The 12,930-nt window shown below is 34.1% G+C and overlaps 1 protein-coding gene across 3 annotated transcripts in view; it reads left to right on the top strand.

Moving 5' to 3' along the window:
• The window catches only part of LRRC7 (leucine rich repeat containing 7), a gene marked incomplete at both ends in the record, with an annotated part of 429,491 nt that overhangs the window by 81,839 nt on the left and 334,722 nt on the right, over positions 1–12,930 (top strand). The gene's annotated exons all lie outside the window — the stretch shown is intronic.

Here is a 12,930-nt window from a genome sequence, read left to right as displayed (position 1 = left end):
GGGATATGTATTTAAATATTCATAATATTGTAAATTACTGTTTGAAATTATATTTTTGATCCCATATTATAGCGTTAACAACGAAAAAAGAACTCTGAATCCTAACAAAATCATTTAGTTTTAAAATGCACCTGGGATTCTGGCATTTAAGCTTTTGTGAACCTAGCCTTTAACAATTGTTAAATCTGTACGTGTATTCTCACATGCCTTAACTTCTTTTGCAGAAAGCTTCTTAAATTAATTCTTACTTTAGCTTTTCTTTCAGCCTGAGGGTGACTTCAAGCAGACTTGTATGTTTCATGACTCTTAAAATCTTTCCAATTATAAAGTAACTGCCTGGATTTATACCCAAAGCAACTTAGTTGATTAAAAGATTATCACTACAAACCCTGTTTATTTTGTTGAATCTCAAATTGGCACATTTGCTCTATCCTGAAGGCACAAGTGCAACTGTCATCAGCATTAATTAAAATATTAATAAACACAGACAATATCAGAAGTTTCCTGTAGTTATGATTGAAGAATGAGCGTATAGCAGCACGAGATGGTATTTAAAATGCTTTTTTAAAGTTGTTTCCATCAGATTGAAAAAATTAGGCCTTTCATCTTGTCTAGTGAACGGCACCATATTGACATTGTGTCACAGCACTAAAGACAAGGAATTGCTGAGATGAGATGGCTCATCATGTGGAAAATGCTGTCTTACTCATGCCTAATAAAGCTCCTTCTCAAATCTTTCATAAAAATTACTATTAACCTTCCATATACCCAAGTTTTCATTAAAGTATTTAATTAAAATGTATTTAAATATAACTGTACACATTTCTGACTTTTCAATAGATACTACTGAATTATTGGTCTTTTCTTGATAATGCACTCATATTAAGAACATAAGTCAACATTTGTACTACAGTATAAAAATTACTCAAGAAATATTAAGGCATAAGAGCATCCTTTGAGAAATTTATTCAAGAATCAAACAAGCGATTAGACTGAGGTTTCTCTCAAAAATTTTATCAATTACACAGCCTCTATCTGACCATTCTGCTTCATTTTTTTTTCTGTGTCTCTAGAAAAGTGTTTGAATATTATTCCAGAAATATTACTTTGGATTATCACCTTAGAAAATTAGATCTTTGAATCTATCCTTAGTGCCTAGAAATTTGTTTCTTCATATTGCTTTTGGCTGAGGTTTACAACTTGCTTGGAAGCCAAATCTTCCAAGAATCGTAAACAAGCAACTTATTATTGAATTAGAACTTTTCTTTGAACATTGGCTAGTTTTAATCTCATATTGAAATTTGCTTTGTACTGTCCTTACAGCCCTATTTGCATATTTAAACAAATAAGTAGACAAATAACTCCAAGATAGTAATTCCATGACTTTGTGGAGAGATGACAAAAGTACTCAAATTCAGAATAAGCATCCCTAATCCAAAAATCTGAAATCTGAAATGCTCTGAAATTCAAAACGTTTTGAATACAGTTATGATGTGACAAGTGCAGAATTTCACACCTGACCTCACATGATGGATTGCAATAAAAAGCAAAGATTGTAACTGTGTACTAGAAATAAGGTATGAAATTAGCTACAGGCTTTGTGTATAAGGTGTATATAAAAAAGAAGAATTTCATATTTAGACTTTGTCCCATTCCTAAGATATCTCATGATTCAAAACACTTTTTGTTCCGATCATTTTATCCCAAATGACCTATAGTATTATGTACCTAATATGGTGCAATAAGAGATTTTTAGTAAACTTTTGTATACCACAACTTCATACAAATCTCCTCTCAAGGGATTGTTTTCAGATTGATTAGGTTAAAGTTCTTTAGAATAGTTACTTTTAAGATGACAATAACAATAGTGAAGCAGGAAAGAACCGTTATTTATTTATAGTCTGGAACAATTAGAGAAGAATTTTTTTGAAGAATTTAAATTACAATAAATGCTACAAACTCAATCCGTGGATTTTGTTTGAAAGCCCATTCTAAGAGTAGAAGGCAATGACCAAATAAATTAAAGAATAAACCAGAATATTCTATTTATCATGTAGGAAGTTCTTATTTACAGACTTCTATAACATCAGCTACTGTGTTGTTTTAAAACATATCAGCAAATTATAGTAACCAGCAAATAAAATCATGCAGCATGGTTTAAAAAAACATAATGGTTTTTACTATACCCCAGTAGGGCTGGTAGAGATGAGCAAAATGGCTAAAGGCTATTCAGTGTTGGGAGTGCTGGAAACTAGAGCATAGAATTGGAAAAGTACATCTGTGGAAGTACTGGGTAAAAAAAAAAAAAGAAAAGTTAAGTTGAAGGGAACTTGAATGTTAAAGAATCTTGTAAACTAGGCTTCCCTAAAATGTGTGGTTTGGAATACCACTTCCTAAATATAGTGATAAACTTCAATTTTTTTTTTGATTTAAAATATTTTTTTTTTCTTTTGGTTGGTGGTAGTGGTGCTGGGGGTGGAACCCAGGGCCTCATGTATGCCAGGCATATGCTTTAGCACTGAGCTACATCCCCCTAGCCCAAATATTTTTAATTTTTAAAAATATGTTTCGGATATGCTGAAAGATAAGCATAGTATTTTTTTAAACAAAAAGACCTCTGCCTTTGCCCATTTGTACAGCTATAACAAAATGCCATAGACTGTGTAATTTATAAGCAATAGAAATCTTTTAGACCTGAAGAATAGACCTGTATTTTAGGAGGTTAATCAATATGTTAATTAATATATAAAACCAAACATATTAATCTTTAAATATTTGATTTTTACTTTATTTAAGTATTGTAAATGTATGTGTCAATATATAAAATGGTAAAATACTAATATTTTATAAAAATCATCATAATTTACATAATATTATATTCAGTATTTATTTTCCTTACCCTGCTATAAATTCACAAAAGTGAGGCGCTCTTTTGCTCATTGGTAAGCTCTTTTTCTCTTTGGTGTTTCCAGCATATATGCCAGAATCTAGCACATAGTAAACATTTAATAAGTAATTGATGAATAGATAACTCCTAGATAGAAAATTAAGAGAATTAAAGCACAATTAACCGAAATAAGAAGGAAAGATTGTGCCTGGTACAGAGTAGAAACTAAGTAAATATTTCCAGCTTCCGCTTTAGATAAGTTGGAAATATTTAAATTTAGCAACATAAAAATGAAATTAGAAATAACAGTTTAGGAGTTGGGGTTGTGGCTCAGAGGTAGAGAGCTCACCTAGTGTGTGTGAGGCCCTGGGTTCGATCTTCAGCATCACATACATAAATAAATAAATTAATTCAATAAAGGTATTGTGTCAAACTACACCTAAAAAATAAATATTTTAAAAAATAATGGTTTATATTAGAAATTATTTATGGAAAAAAACTCTTTGAGAGCAAATAGGTGAAAATTCCTGAGAAGACTATGTAAGAGAGTCCAGGATTGATGTTCTTAACATCAAGAAACTCCTTTAAAGCAGCACTTAAAAATAAATATTCAGTAGGCTCCCTCTGGATACCAAGCACTCAGCTTTCCTTCTTGATTTCTTGTTTTGATTGCTGATATGATAATATCAGCATTACAGACCACAAGGAGGTTTGCCCCATAACAGTCCCTGGATTCTGAGGAAGACAAGCTGGTTTGCTTTTATTGATAGGCAAATCAGATCACATCCAGCAAGTATAGGCTCTCAGGTATAATGATGATAAGATGAAAACAAACCCATGAAACCTGACTAGTTTTAAGATGGCATCATTTCAATAGTCAGACAAACAAAACAAAACTCAAAAAACAAGCAAGCCTCCAATGTTTCACTCGGGGTCCAGAACCCATCATGTGTGATGTCTTGATAAGGGGCTTTCAGAGATACACTTGAAGTTAGGTAATGTTTTTAATGAGGTGTCTTAAAGTAGGACATGTAGAGAGAGCTTGGCAGATTTCCATATCCCTGTGGCACACTTAGTGAGGCAAAAGGTTTCTCAATGAATAAATTAGAAACATTTGTCTTTTGAAAAATGCAAGGCTGCACCAGCTAATGAGGACAGCTAAAATATTTGTCACAAGGAATCTTGGAAAGACTGAACTTTCCCTTGCCCCTTTATCTTTCCAGGTATGGAATATTAGGCAAAGATAACAGACAGACTTGGGTTTCAAATTTTAGAGAATGAAAATGTATTGAAAGTTAGCTGTTTTGATACATATATTTTTATTGTTTTGAGTCAGCTCCAGACTCAAATTCTCAAGTGACTGAAATTCTCTTTGGTTTAAATTATCAACAGGGAAGGATTTGAAGAATATAGCAAGAGGAGTCTTCCTGCTACTTCACTTAGATTAGGCCCCCCTGGCAAGCCCTGCTATTCAAATGCATTTGACTCCATGAAGGAGTATTGAAAGGGAACTGTTTATTATAGACTGTGGTTGTGAACAAAGAAAATCCCCTTTAGGAATTCAATTGGGATTGAAAAACAATATGATTCAAGATAAAAGGGAATCCATACAGTGTCGTGAGAATTCAGAAAAAGATGCTGTTACCTTTGATTTCAGGGAATATACTAGGATGGCCTCAACAAAAAGAAATGAATACCAATTTTCCTCATTTTTTCTTATTTATTTGTTTGTTTGTTTGTTTATTTATATCCAGGGATTGAACCCAGGGGTGCATAACCACTGAGTCTTAACCCTAACCTTTTTTAAAAAATATTTTTAGTTGTAGATGGGCACAATACCTTTATTTTATTTATTTATTTTTGTGTGGTGCTGAGGATCGAACCCAGTGCCTCACACATGCCAGGCAAGTGCTCTACCACTGAGCCCCAGTCCCAGCCCACCCTATTTATTTATTTATTTATTTATTTATTTATCTATCTATCTATCTATCTATTCATTTATTTTGAGACACTGTTTCACTAAATTGGTAAGGGCCTTACTAAATTGCTGAGACTTCCCTTGAACTTACAATCCTCCTGCCTTAGCCTCCAAAGTCACTGGGATCAGAGGCCTGTGCAACTGCACCCCGCTCACTGTTTTCAATCTCTTTAAACACTGAGAATCTAAGAATCTTCTTTTAGTTGTGTGCAGACACACAGTAACACTGCAAATCAGATTGCTCCTGAGACAAAGTCTGAACACTGTATGAAACTGTCTATGATGTACACCGAGCAATGGAGAAAACAAACCTGTGTTCCTGTGTGTCATATATAAACATGTCTGTGCTTTCCTCTGCATTGTACTAGAGTCAGTTCCTAAATCATTTTCTCCATTCTACCTCACTGTATTGTTACATCTGTATACCCCAAAAAATTCTTTAAAACTGATTGCTGAATAAAAGAACAATTTATTTCCCTTCCTGATACCTCCTCATTCTGCTTTGCACCTTTATTCTTTGTATAAGTCACCTGTCAAATGTGTGCTTGTGAGTGCACTTCTGGGTGAGATAGAACTGCTGATAAATTCACATCTTTTTAAGTGCTCAAATGCTGAGCTATACACACTGCTCTCAGGATGATGTAGAGTCTGCTAGTGAAAACACACAGTGATTTGGGGGGTAAGAAGATGCGAGATTCAAGCCTGATTCTACTAATTATTCTGTAGAGCCTTATGCACATCAAAAAGTCACTAATTCTTGGTTATCACTAAAATGTGAAAAATAATATATGAACTGATTATTTCTCATGAAATAAAAACTAAGATAATAGATTATAAATTTGTTTGGAATTTTGCAAGGACTGTATGAATAAAAGTAATTAGAATGTTCTTGAGTTCTCATATCCATTTACTTATATAACTAATATTTTCAAGTGTCTTGAAATACTAGACAAGTCACCAAAAACGAACATGCTGAATAAGCTAGTAGTAGTAGTAGTCACAGATATATTCGCAAAATATGTTCAGCTTGAACTAGGTTCATGGGCATTTGAGATGAGGAAAAATAGACTTGATTCATGAAATGTTCAAGTTGGTTAATAATCAGGACTTTGTGATTGTTAAATGCCAGAAGTGAGGAAACTGGAAAAGACAAATATAATGCCCCATTTTCTGTCTTGAGAAGCTAGGTGAATATACAGCCATTTGCTGAGGTCGGAAGCACAGCAGGAGGAAGTTTGGGTAGAACAGTAATTGCTAACACTTAGTCAATGCTTAAACCTTAAGCTATAATTCTGAATTCTTTGTATCTAATCTATTATTTTGCCAATGAAGAAGCCGATACAAGTAAAATGATGTGCCCAGGTTCCCTCGGCCAAGGAGTTTGCTGCAGAATCCAAGCTCTTGACACTAATGGTGTGCTAGCCACCCCATAAGAGCATCACTTCAAATTTGAGCATGTTATGTTTGCAATGTTCTTAAAACATAAAGCTGAAATGATGAGGGAAATAAATCTTGAGTTACAGACAAAATTTTATAGCCGTCCACTTACCACTTGACTTATGTTATATTAAATGAAGGGAGAGTTGGGAAAGGTGAACATGATTGTAAAAGTAAAGAAGGTACAATTAGAAGGGCAATGGGCAGAAGGGAAGCCAACACTATAAATCTCTGACTTGAGAAAGTGACACCTCCTAAAGATTGGAACAGAGGATCCAAAGTGGGAATATTGACTCTAGAAGGGTATGATGTTGCAGGAGACCAAGGGATAGAGGAGTTTCCAAAAGAAAGTTGTAGGTCTCTGCCCAGAACAGAACACTTACTAATAGGTCAACCAAGATGGGGGTAAAAAAATGAGAGAGATTAAAAGGAAACTTGCCTTTAAACGTGGAAGTTGCTCTCCTACTTTCCTGATTTATCTATTCTTACAATCAAGACCCCACTAAACTAAAAGGAATTTAAAAATGCACATATATACAAGCTCAAAGATAGAAATAGAAAGCACCAGCAGAAGAGAGACTTCAACCTATTTTTGGAAGATGGGGAAAGATGTATTTTATGTACATCCACAATGCAAAGTACATGATTAACCACATTATGAAGTATTCACAAAGGGAGAGGGATTGATTTGCCTCACCCACCTCCTTAGAATACTGGAGACACCAGATAGCAGGCAAGAAACTGAAGAGACTTTGTGTTGAAAATTGGAAATTCACTAAAAAATCTCTATATAAAGTAACATGGCTCCAGACAGAAAACCAAACTATTCTTCTCCAGAATATTTTTTGGCTTACATACTTATCATCTTATAGTGTAACCCGTCATGCATATAAAGCTTCCAATTAACTTTATAGAGCATCACAGTTTAATACTGGAGGAGAGCAGGGGGAATCATCAGATACTTGTGGAAGATCTCTGTGATAAGAGATGAGACCCAAAGAAACAACCAGAAACTGGAACTCAGAACAATTCAGAGAGAAGGAGGGAAAGGAAAAAAAAGAAGAAGAAAAAAAAAGTCCATAGTTAGTGTCTTCTGGAAGAAATGAAGAAGATGTGGCCCCTAAAACACAAATAGACAACTATGAAAAAAAGGAACATTCAAGAAAATAGGGGGAATGGGGTTAGAAATGATGGTAGAATGTGGTGGACACTATTATTCAAAGTACTTGTATGAAGACACAAACTGATGTGAATATACTTTGTATACAACCAGAGATATGAAAAATTGTGCTCTACATGTATAATAAGAATTGTAATTCATTCCTCTGTCATATATAACTAAAAAATAATAAAAAAAGAAACAACATATGACTCTTGCCAAGTAAAATATGCTTTTGGATAAAAGGTAAATTAGTATATATGAATTTAGAAGATAAAATTGAGAAAATTTCCCAGAAAGTACAATAAAAAGACAAAGACATGGAAATTATGAGAAAAACAAATTTTAGGCTGAGTCTAATAGTTCTCTCATTTAACTAATAGCAATTATAGAAAAGAATTTTTGATAAACAGTAAGAAATTATGAATTAAATAATAACAGAATAAATATGAATTAAATAATTATTAATTAAATAATAACACAATTGCAGTAAGTGCTTTTGGTGTGAAAGAGCCTTTTAAGTAATGAGGACAATAGATTTAAAAAACAAAAACAAGAAAACCACGCCAAACCTCCTTGTCAGAAATTCTCAACACTGAGGATGGAATAAAATTCCAAAAATTCCTAGTAGAAGGGAAACTGGGTGTGAAACAGGATTTTGAATCAAATGGAACTGAGTTTTCTTAGAAGCTAGAAAACATAATAAAAATTGCCTTCAAATTAGTGAAGAAGTATTTCCGACCTAAAAGTCTATATCCAGCTAAACTTTCAATCATTCTCTGATAAAATAAAGCTATTTTCAATGGAGCAAGGCCTCAAAAATGTGCCTACTATAAATCCTTTCTCAGCAAGTAAATGGATGTTGTATTCTGCCAAACTGAAGGAATAAATCTGAGAAGAAAAAGATACGAATCCAGAAAATAGAAGGCATAACACAGGGAATAAGTGCAAGATTCAAGGAATGATAATGAAGAGAATGTTTGGGTGACAGTTGTATATATAGTCTGGAAAAGCAACCACTCCAGACAGGAGTAGGGAGACTTGGGGTTCCCAAAGGATTGGTAGGAGTTGGGGGTGGTTATTACATGTGTTTGGCTGTATCGCGGGGAGAGAGTCAGGAAACTGAATTAGAAAAATGTACATAGAAGAACCAAACAAGAAAACAATAAAGCACTTTTTAAACTCTAAGGAATGAAAAAGATACCCAAGAAATATAATGTGGTCTAATTACACTGGTATATAACCAAGTAGGTACTATTAATTTAAAACATAATTGTTATACATGTATTTTGCTTGGGTAGAAAGAAGTATGTCAGAATTTACTTGAAGAAAGGTAGAATCTCCCTACCTTGTGATATGAGAAACCTGTAATTTAAAAATCAAGAATTAGCACTTACAGTCAAGTTATTTAGAAATTTATAGAGGGTGGGAGCCCTAAAACATTGAAAGTTATTTTGTGTGGGTAGAGAACATAAATTGGGAATGAATGGAATTTTAATGGAGACATATTTTGTGCATGAGATGACAAAGTCATCAATGAATAAAAGGAGTGTTCAAGAAATTGATAAATAAATGGTATATGAAAGAGTAGACAGATGTTACTATAAAGAAGCTGTCAAAGGAACGGGTTTTACAGGATGAGAGAAGACCAATAGTTTTTAGAGGGCAAGGTGGAGAGTAATCCATCCTTCTAACTCAGTAGTGGATTAATATGTGGTGTGATAAAATCATCATGCTCTACTTTTAAAGGCTGTAAGATTGAATGTTGACCCTAGGGAAAACCCAGTTATAGTTGAGTCAACGAGGAGAGGGAGGGGAAGTATTCCTTGAGAGGGTTGAGGCTCAGTGAAGATGTAGATGATGATGTAAAGGAAACTCTGAGTTCAGAGGAAAGAGACAGAAGAGTTGGGATAGGGGGAATAGTTCAGCACACTGTGGGGAGAGAAAATGACTATAAGAGCTTACATTCTGGGACGAAAGTGAAAGTAGGCTAAGTGAATTAAGTTTCAAAAGGTTTGGTGGACCCTGGACATTGACCCAATGGTTCAGGGGCAGGTCTGGGTACTCTTTATTCCACTTGGTTTATGTTTTAAAAAATATGCAGCGACAGCAACAAATAAATCTCGAGAAAAGTTTGTTATTTGCATATATACAATTATGCCAAAATGAAACCCGTTATTCTGTATAATTAAAATACACTAAAGAAAAAAAAATCCAATGGTGCAGCACAAAAAAATGGAATGAGGCTTTGAACAACAAAAAGCATGAATGGTTGATTTGTCAGTCAGCTTTAAGTCACATAGGTAGACAAGGTGTGTTCCCTGGGTCTGTTCTAGGACATCACTGCTGGGGACAGAGAGAATGGCTAGCACTCACTCAAATTTAAAAAAAATTAAAAACCTGGGAATCTTCTAAAATAGATTCCTCTGCTCCACTTCTCCCTGCCTCTACCACCCTTCTATTCCACCACAAGTCTGTGGATTTGATTTCTTAATTACCTTCCCCAAAATCACTTCTCCTCATTCTCATAACTAAAATAGTCTAAGCTATCATCACTTACCTTTACAATAAAAAAACTCCAAAATACATCTACTAGGTATCTAACAGATGTCATATAATTATTAAGGCACCATTAGGATGTCTTATATGTGCTAGACTCCAAGTAGGGACATGAAGGCATCAAACAAGGCCAGGTAAAATAATAATTACAAAATCTTGTGATTTAGACTCTTAAAAATATAAACTATATTTTCATGGGATTCCCCTCCCCCCAAATGACCACTGCTTTTCTTTTTTCTTTTTCCTTATTTTGGTCTAACTTCCATTGTATGAAAGAAAACATTTGACCCTTGACTTCTTGGGTCTGGCTTATTTCATTTAGCATGTCCTATAGAAACTTCGAAGTATTATACAATTATAAGCTATGTATCAACAAATGCCATAATTGTATTCTTCTTTGTGGATAAGTAGAACTCCACTGTGTGTATGTATCACATTTTCACAATTCTTTCATCTGTTCACAGGTACTTGGGCTGGTCCTATAACTTGGCTATTGTGAATTTCCCCGCTATAACCATCAATGTGGCTGTACCCCTATCATGTGTTGATTTTAGATCTTTTGAATATATACCAAGAAGTGGGACAGCTGGGTAGAATGGTGGTTTCAATCCTAGTTTTTTGAGGAATCTCCATAATGCTTTCCAGAGTGGTGGTACAACTTTACAGTGCCATCAACACTGTACGAGTAGACCTTTTTCTCCCATGTCCTTGCCAACATTTAGTATTTGTATTCCTGATATTTGCAGTTTTTACTGATGTGAGATGAAAGCTCAATATAGTTTTGATTTGGATTTCCTGGAGCTAGAGATATGGAACATTTTTTAATATATTTACTTGTTTATTTGTATGTCTTCTTTTGAAAACTGTTTGCTTAGTTGTTTTGTCCATTTATTAATTAGGTTATTTGGTTGTTGGTGCTTTGTATTTTGATATATTCTGGATAACTAGTCCCTATCTGAGCAGTGGTTGGCAAAGATCTTCCAGTCTGTAGTCTCTCTCTTCATGCTCTTAATGGTTTTCTTTGCTGAGCAGAAACTTTTACATTGATGCTGTCCCACTTATTGATTCTTATGCTTTAGGAGAAATCAGTGGAGCAGAGAAAGGGAATTGAGAAAGAGGGAGGAGGGATAGAGAATCAATCTGACCAAAGTTTTCTATGCACATATATGAATATACCACAGTAAATTTCACCTTCATGTATATCCATAATGAACTAATTTTTTAAAAAAAATATAAATAAATAAAAGAAAGATCAGTAGAGTAGAGGAAAGGGAAGGGGAGAGGGAGAAAAGGAGGGAAAGAGGAAATACTGGGGAGTAAAACAGCAAATTATATTCTGTGTTTATATTATTATGTCAAAATGAACCTCAGTATTATATATAATTATTACAAACTAATTTAAAAAATAAAAATGTAAAATACATATACAATTAACAATAAAAATATAAAATATTAAAAGTGTAAAATTGTGAAGTGTAGGAGTTTCAGGCAAATTAATGAAAAATTCATCTTTTATATGTTTTTAGTAAACTTTCTATAATCACCATGTGTAAACAGCCAACTATAAGTGCTCACCTATAAACCTGTTCCCAGATTATCTTTTCATTAATGTCAGAAGTTAAAGAGGAATAAGGATGACTTTGAACTGAATCTTCTATAGCTTTTAAGTATACTCTACCTGGTTGCCTCAAAATTTGACTTTAGCTAAGCAATTTCAAAAGCAAAATGCTATATAGTTTTTATTTCATATTTATAAAATGTCACTAATTTCTAGTTCAGTGTTAAATTTATTTTCTAATTAAAAATAAATTTGTATTCTAATTAAAAATAAATTTACAAATTGAATGCAAATTTCAGATTACTGTTCATTCAATGCTGATTCTATAGTTGGCCAAGTGCTGTGTACTGTGAATTGAAAAATAAGTAAGACAAGATCTCCTTAAAGACACCACCTACTCCATGGAGAAACGGCATGCACAGTCAGGAGCTATGTACCTATTCTTCCTGGGGACACAATCACAGAGATCACGATCTTTGAGTTAGAATGAGAAGTCTCAAGAAAATTATCAGTAGCTGATGTGATCCTGAGAGTCCCAGATACATTAATTTATTCACCAGCACATTCATTTGTTTATTCTATAGTCGTTAGTGAATGTCAACTATATGTCAGGCACTGTGACAAACACAAAGATGAACCAAACAGTCCCAGCCCTTAAGAGCTTAAAGTCTAGAAGAAAATGACCTGAAAAGCAATAGAGTGGGCTGGGGATGTGGCTCAAGTGGTAGCGCGCTCGCCTCGCATGCGTGCGGCCCGGGTTCGATCCTCAGCACCACATACCAACAAAGATGTTGTGTCTGCCAAGAACTAAAAAATAAATATTAAAAATTCTCTCTCTCTCTCTCTCTCTCTCTCCCCCCTCTCTCGCTCTCTCTTTAAAGAAAAAAAAAAAAAGCAATAGAGTAAATATTGAAGGATCCATGACACAAGTCTGTGCCAAATTCATGGCATTTGGCCATGGTAACTTAGAGGAATAGGAAAAGGACATGCCCAAGATGTCACATGAATGTGTACCACGATTGCAGGCTCTTTTCTCCCACCCAAATCACAGGATTCCTAAAGACAGGCTAACATTCTGAAGTAAATAAGGAGTTCCATGTCTAATCTGTAGTCTAATTGATCACACGCTGCACAAAAACAAACTCTTCAACTCATCATGTATTTCCGATGTCTAGTTTATTCAGTAAAAACCTGTTCACAGATGGAATAAATCTGTGGATCAAAAAGGAAGACACTGGGTGAAACTTGAATGTTTTTGTAGAAATGAGAGAAGTGTCTTTTCCAATTTCAGAGCTTTCTTTTCTCCACATTTTTTTTTGTAGTAAATTGCATGTGCATGTCCTATATAAAAT

This window comes from Spermophilus citellus, assembly GCF_964194105.1.
Source record: "Spermophilus citellus genome assembly, chromosome: 9".
Taxonomy (NCBI): Eukaryota; Metazoa; Chordata; class Mammalia; order Rodentia; family Sciuridae; genus Spermophilus; species Spermophilus citellus.
This window is presented reverse-complemented; position numbering and strand designations above follow the sequence as displayed.